The sequence below is a fragment of the Mustela lutreola genome, chromosome 6 (assembly GCF_030435805.1).
Source record: "Mustela lutreola isolate mMusLut2 chromosome 6, mMusLut2.pri, whole genome shotgun sequence".
In the NCBI taxonomy this organism is placed as follows: domain Eukaryota; kingdom Metazoa; phylum Chordata; class Mammalia; order Carnivora; family Mustelidae; genus Mustela; species Mustela lutreola.
Genome location: NC_081295.1, coordinates 3,880,027 through 3,887,846, shown reverse-complemented (window position 1 = coordinate 3,887,846; position 7,820 = coordinate 3,880,027). Strand labels below are relative to the sequence as shown.

Sequence of the window (7,820 nt, the reverse complement as noted above, 5' to 3'; positions counted from 1 at the left end):
GGGACTTGAGGAAGAATCTATATAGAAATGAAATTAGAAGCCTCTCTAATGCTACCTGACAGCAGGTAGACTGACCTTCACAGCCATTACTGTGGCATAAAGGATGCCTGAGTAACCAGGCACAGAGAAATATAATTGGCAAAGTAAGGGATTTTAATAGAGTGTATAAAAATGTGTGTGGAGAGAGATAGGTACTGTCTCTTCTATATAATTTTCTAGTAATGGTAATTGTGTGTGTGTGTGTGTGTGTGTGTGTGTGTGTGTGACTGTGTTGAATGAAAGCATGGGTGAGTCCAATTCAGCCTTAATAGAACAGCAACAATATTAAATAGGGAATGATCGTAAAATACTAACTGTGTGTGTTTTAAGGTAAATTTTTCACATATGAAAGTTGTCAGATTAAAAGTCAAGACTTATCTGGAGAACTAGAACAGGATGAGGCTCACTGGAAATATATTCCTAATTCTGTTATATGATATTTCACTATTTTTTGCAAGGTGTGTGCTGTGTGTGTGTGTGTGAATGTGTGTTCAAGAGGGAAAGGAATGGATGGATGAGGAATGGAAAATCAGAAATGTTTCACATTTTTCATGTTGTTTATTCATACTGGCTCCTAAATTTCTACATAAAGGGGACCTGAGGGAGAAATTCCTGTTGGTAGAAGTTTACTTGAAGCTACCTATCCTATAATATGTCTTAGATTGTATGTTTATTAGGGTGGTTCGAGGAGCTAATTAAGATTTCATAGTAGGGGCACCTGGGTGACTCAGTCAGTTAACATCCAACTCTTGGTTTCAGCTCAGGTCATGATCTCAGGGTCATGAGATCGAGCCCCAGGTCAGGCTTTGCACTCAGTAGGGAGTCTCTTAGGTCCCTACACCCGCCTGTAAAATAATTAAATAAATCTTAAAAAAACAACAAACAAAATACTTCATAGTAGCTAAAGCCCTTCAAGGCTCTCCTTTGTGTATCCATTGCTGCTGATGTTATGTCATTCCTCAATACTTAACCGTAATGTGATGTAAGTGACCATGAGGCTATGATGGTGTGGCAGGACATTGCAATCTTAAATTATTCTTCTGGTCTCAATACTTTTATCTTTCCATTACGGGTTCTCTAATCCTTATGTGTCCCCACCCCAAGTTGTAAGCAATAACTTGACAGTCACAGATTCATCTTGTACTATTTAGTTGTATGTAACAATATAATTAGAAAGATCACAGTGACTAGATTATCTGATATGCAAGCAGTCAGTAGATGAAAGACTTATTTTGTAGGGTTTGGGGTTTTTATGTTCTCCTTACAAGTACCTTGCTAATGGCGTGCCACCATGTCAGGCACAGTTCAAGAATGGATCTGGTTCTACTACTCGGTACTTGTATGACTTCAGATGAGTTATTGAACATCTTTGCACTTCCACTTCCTCACCTGTAAGTTAGAATACTAGTAAGATCTTTCATATAGGATAATTATGGTTTAAAAATTAACCTAAAGTACAGAAAGGACATTTGTAAAAGAGTACCTGAAAAAAAGGAAGCCCTCGATACATGCCAGCCATTATCATTCCTATCACAGGGTAATGGCTTTAAAACAAACTCCCAGAGCTATTCGTACACATGGCTATGCTCAGTGGTGAGGCATCCTTCTGGGAGTCACTAAACTTACCCCATAAGATGTCGTTATATATTTGCTGTGAGATGTCATTAAAGGACTTTGAATTCTTCATTTTGAATAGCTTCAAATACCAACAGAATTTATTTTGGACATTCTGAATTATAGCAATTCAATAAAAAAGTGTGATTTTTATTGCATTTTATTCCTCCAAAAATGATAAATGGAGTATACTAAGTGGCAGGCACAATGGGAGGTCTATTGATGAGTAAGGAACTTTCCCAACCTGCCCTCATGGAGTTTGTAAATTAGAGCCCAGACAGATATATAAAACTGTTAGCTGAATTGATCCTTTTCTGATAAAAATCAAAGGAATAACCAATTGTTATTTAACGGCTCAAATAGAGCCAACAATGCACTTCCAATGAAGTTTCAAAAGTATGTTTATTCTGAAAATAGTCATTTATAAGAATAAAATTTGTAAGTCTACTATAACAACAACAACAAAAAAGCAAACATGGACTCATATAAACCTATTGTTAAAGAGTTTATTGCTAAATGAACTTGGTGATTAGAATTCCCTGGTTGATGTGTTCTGTGCTTCTATTTCCACAGAGGAGAATTCATACCTTCAAATGTATTAGTTCTTAGTTCCTCAACTAGGGTAGTTTCACATCTTTATATAAGGACTCTTGTTATCTAAGAACACCTGTAGCTCATGTTTATGATGGGTTTCCCAATACCTAACTCACTATCCCTTATCCTCTCAAGCAGAGACTGCGTTCCCCTGCCCCTTATGCGGAAGGATTTAACAAGGTGTTTGGAAAAGTTAGAAGAAGGAAAAGGAGGAGGAGAAGGAGAATGCAGAATATTTATCAGTAAAGAGCTTAGAGGAGTGTAGAACTGGAGGTATAATGTCAGTAAGATATGGCTGTGGTAGTTCACGGTAAACGTGGGAGGCTCTCATGTAAGGAAATGCAAGTGAGGAGTGAACAAGAGGAATTATGTGAAGGCAGACAAGGAAGTAGAATAGACAAGAGTGGGGTTCAAATACATCATTCAAGAAAAGAAAGGAAAAAAAATCCATGGGTCACACCCAGGTTTCCAACTTGACCTGGGAGTGGCCCATTGCCATACAAGACAGAGAATGGATTTATAGAGGTAAAGACCAAGTTTTGTTCATCTTACACCCTTAAGTCCAGCACTAAGCACAATCGTTGGCACACAATGAACAAAGAATTGATTATGATAGCTACACTAAATCAACCATGTAAGTAAGCCTCGATTAGCATTTGAAAATGGATAGAGGAAAAAAAACCCTATAGGAGGGAATAATGGAAGTACACTGGAAACCAGAAGACCAAATAAAGACACTAAAATATCCACTCCTAATAGCTTCATCATAGATCTGGTCAGAGGCCAGATAGGGATGTGATAAGGAAATTTGGCGATCTACACATTCTGATATAATAAAAAATAAAAATGCCTTTTTAACTCAGATTTTGAAGTATAGATTACAAAGTAAATTTCACCCTTCCCTGTATAAATTCTACAAACATTGACAAACACATACAATCATGTAATCACCACCAAAATCAAGATACAGAATATTTCCATGTCCACAAATAATCCCTTGTGCCCCTAGGCTATCAATCCCCCTTCTCACACTGGGGTTCCTGGTAAACATGGATGCAGTTTCTGTTCTAGAGGTTTGTGCATCCCAGCACCTCCTTCAGTGAAATCATGCATTCTGCAGCTTTTTGGGTCTGGTTTGTTTCATTTATCATCATGTACATGAAAGCAATCATTATTGTTGCATGACTGGTAGTTCACTAATCCTGTGTTTTTTTAATTAAACATTTGAAAAAAATTATAGATTTCCAAAGAGTTGTATGTAATGATATCAAGGTTCTACTACTTTGAGTTGTGTGCAAATTTTACTTTCATTTAACTTTAACTTTCTCACTTATAAATATGGTCATAAGTATCAGGGGGTGTTATAATCTTTGTTTTAAACATCATATATGGTTTTTAAAACCTCAGGAGGAGAAGGATAATCTAATGCATTTACCAGTATTTCTTCTTTTTCTGTCTTCCTCCTGATTCTCCAAGATTTCTTCCTTTAGCATTTCCTCCCTGTCTGAAGAACATACGTTAGCCATTCGTTACAAGTAGGACTGTGACTGACAAATAATTTTAGTTGTACATCAACTGACAATGTCTTTATTTCCCCATTGTTCTTGAAAGACAGTTTCGCCTGATATAGAAACCATGGTTGACATTTATTTTTTATGATTTTTATATTTTTAAATAATATCTATACCCAACATGGGGTTAAACTCAAAATCCCAAGATCAAGAGTCACATGCTCTACCAACTGACTGAGCCAGCCAGGTTCCCTGACATTTCTTTCATCATTTGAAAATGTGCTACTTCTTTCTGACCTCCAAGGTTTCAGATGAGAAATCCATTGTCATTTGAATTTGTGTTCCTTATAGATAACATATCTTTCCTCCCTGCTGCCAAGATTTTTTCTTCAGATTTAGTTTTCAGTAATCACAATGTATCTTTGCATGGATTTCTCTGAGTATATCCTATTCCACATTCATTCAAATTCTTTGTTATGTGGGTTTATCTTTCATCAAATCTGGGATATAATCAGCCATTATTTTTTCAAATACTATTTCAGCCCCACTCTCTCTTTCTTCCCTTAAGGGACGCTGATGATACAATGGTTGGAGCTTTTGTTTTTCTCCTACAGTTCCTTCAGGTCTGCTTATTTATTGCTTTTAGTCTATTTTCAGAGTTCTTCCTGGACTTGGTGGTGCTTGATGTGACAGGATCTCTCTTATCAGTTTCCCAAGCTGGGCATTTTGTCTGGTTAGGAGAGAAGAATCTCAGACCAGTGGAGATAGGGACTGATTCTCCTGCACACTTATTGTCAGTGAGGCTTCTGGTTGAAACCTCTTACTGGTACTGCTGTGGTCTCCTGGTCTTGTCATCAGGAATTCCATTTGCTATGGTGGATGGATAATCATACATGGGACACATTCTGTGGCTAACTTGGGGGTCAGAATTACAGGTCTGAGTCATTTTCCTTTGTTGGATAGAGTAAGGATCCTAAGAAGAATGACCACCATGCATTTCCTCCTGTCTTGATATTATAACCAATTTTCTTCCCTTTCTCTTTCAGAGTTCTCATTTGATCATTTTTGTGTGTGTGTTATTTAGCTTGCATAAGTAGGTATACCTATGGTTGGAGGATGGAGAGATCAGTCTATATCAATCTGTGGTCAGAAGCCCCCCGTTCTTTTTGATTGATTAGTATTATGCCATTATATGGCTATAGCAAGTTGGGATTTTTTGTTTGTTTGTTTATTTGTTTACTTTTTGTTTTTGCTTTTTACCAACACAAGCTGAAGATTATTTGGGATTTTTTTTTTTTTTTTAGTTTTGCGAGATGATTTTTTAAAAGGCTTTAAAATATTCACATATGTTTTATTTTGTAAATATATGTATTCATTGCTTCTGGTAAATACCTGGAAGCGAAGTTTTTGGGACAAAAGTGCAAACTTAGCTCAATAAGAAAATGCTGAAGAAGATTCTGGGAGGATGACAGAATAAGAAGTACCAGAAATCTGTCTCTCGTTATAACAACAATGGTACTGGCAGAATCTGTCTAATGTAACTATTTTGGAAATTGCATCTATTTGAAGGTTTATGCCTTCCAGGGAAGGCTTGGACAGTAAACTGTGGTTAGTTTCAATTTTAGCTCTTAATAAAGTATCGACTATCATCCACCACTCCTAGGTCTGTGGCAGGCATCTGTTCACATGTTCCTGGAGCAATTTACACACAGCTTGCAGAAAAGCCAGTGGGGCAAAAAGGACCCTGCCCTTCAAATATTAGGGATTTGTGCTTTGTTTTCTAATTTCTGCCTCTGATCACAGAGCGCTGATGCAAGGATGGGTAGCCATCGTTGTACAATCCCCCATCCTACTGTTGAAAGAACTGCCCCATTTGGTTAAGTGACTTCCAGAGAATGTAAAGACCTGATATATATTTTTTTCTCTCCATTTTTCTCTTTTTTCTCTGTTGGGAGCCTAACTTTTAAGGACTTGCACATTCAAAAACAACTGAGGAAATTTTTAAAAAATCACTTCATGCCCAAAAGATTGAAGAATTTAAAAAAAAAAAAAATGAACAGAGCCTAAGGACCGGTGGGATACCACAAAGTGGATCAAAATTCAGTGTGAGAATCCTCCAAGAAGATGGAAAGAGAGAGATTATTTAAAAAACTGATAATCAAAGTGTTTCAAATTTGAAACAAAATACATGTATATAAACTTCTAAGGAGCTCAATAAGCTGCACACTGAATGTATTTAAAGAGACCTACACCAAGACCTTTTATAATCAGACTGTCAAAAGACAAAGGGAATCTTGAAAGCAGCAAGAAGGAGCAACTCATCACATACAGAGGATTCTCAGTAAAGTTATCAGTAGACATCTCACCAGAAATCTTGGAGGCCAGAAAGAAATGGGCTGATATTTTCAAAGTGCTTAGAGAAAAAAACATCAACTAAGAAACCTACATCTGGCAACACTGTTCATCAAAACTAAAGAAGAAATGAAGATATTTTCATATAAACAAAAGCTAAGGAAGTCTTTCACTACTACATCTGTCCTGAAAGAAAGTCTAAAGGAAGTTTTACCATTGAAATGGAAGAACACTGGACAGTAGACCAAAGCCGTATGAAGAAAGAAAGAACTTGAGGGATGTCTGGGTGGCTCAGCCTGTTAAGCATCCAACTCTTGATTTTGGCTCAGGTCATGATCTCAGGGTCCTGAGATCAAGCCAAGCCTTGAGTCAGGACTCACATGAGGCTCTGTGCTCAGCAACAAGTCTGCTTGAGATTCTCTCCCCCTCTCCCTCTGCCCTTCCATCCATTTGCTTTCTTCTTCTTCTTCTTCTTCTTCTTCTTCTTCTTCTTCTTCTCTCTCTCTCTCTCTCTGGCCTTCAAATAAATAAATAAATCTTTTAAAAAATAAATAAAGATCTTGGTTCAGGTAAATAAATGGGCAATTATGAAAGGAAACATTATAACTTAACTTTGGTTGGCTATTCCACTTCTTGCTTTCCAAAATGATTAAAGAAAGTAATGCATAGCAATTACTAGTCTGATTTTAGACACACAATGTATAAAGATGTACTTCTGTAACATTAATAACGGAAAAGCTATCAATAGAGCTATTAAAGGAGCATAGTTTGTTTTGTTTTTGTTTTTGTTTTTGTTTCTTTTGGTAAAGATTTTATTTATTTATTTGACAGGCAGAGATCACAAGTAGGCAGAGAGGCAGGCAGAGAGAGAGGAGGAAGCAGGTTCCCCACAGAGCAGAGAGCCTGATGTAGGGCTCGATCCCAGGACCCTGAGATCATGACCTGAGCCGAAGGCAGAGGATTTAACCATTGAGCCACCCAGGCGCCCCTAAAGGAACATAGTTTTGTGTTACTGAAGTTAAGTTGGTATCAACTCAGAATGTGGTAAATTTGGATGTTAAGTATAATTTCCACTCTAATAAAAAACAAAGTAGCTAAAGAACATGCACAAAAAGAAATTAAAAGAATTAAAATGTCTTGCTCTAAAAAGTCAGCTAAATACAGAGACAGTAATACAGAAAATAGGGAGCACAGTATTTATAAGGCATATAGAAAACAAATAGGAAAATTATATAAATGGAGTCCCAGCCTAATAGTAATTCCTTTAAATGTAAATGGATTAAACTCTCCAGTCAAAAGACAAAGATTGGCTGAATGGGGGGGAACAAAACAAGACAATAAAAACATGAATCTGTGCTTGTTTTGGCAGCACATATACTGAAATTGGAAGGATACAGAGATTAACATGGTCCCTGTTCAAGGATGACATGCAAAGAAAAAAAAAAAAATGACCAAATGATCTGCTCTCTATAAGGAACTCACATTGGATCCAAAGGGGGGGGGGGGGGAACAGGTTGAAAGTGAAGGGATGGAAAAAGATATTTCATGCAAATAGTAGCCAAAATAAATCAGGGTCACTATGCTAATATCTGATGAAATAAACTTTAAATTTAAAAAAAAAAAGAGTATAAGACAAAAAGAAGGATGTAGTAACAAAAGTTTCCATACAGCAAGAAAATATAGCAATTATAAACATTTTTGCGCAGAATA

General features: G+C 36.7%; 1 non-coding gene across 1 annotated transcript; it reads left to right on the top strand.

The window, feature by feature from the left end:
• Window positions 1-7,463: 7,463 nt before the first annotated feature.
• Window positions 7,464-7,567, top strand: LOC131834953 (U6 spliceosomal RNA). Its single transcript, XR_009355045.1, has one exon. It is a non-coding gene; the product is annotated as a U6 spliceosomal RNA (small nuclear RNA).
• The last annotated feature ends 253 nt before the right edge of the window (window positions 7,568-7,820 follow it).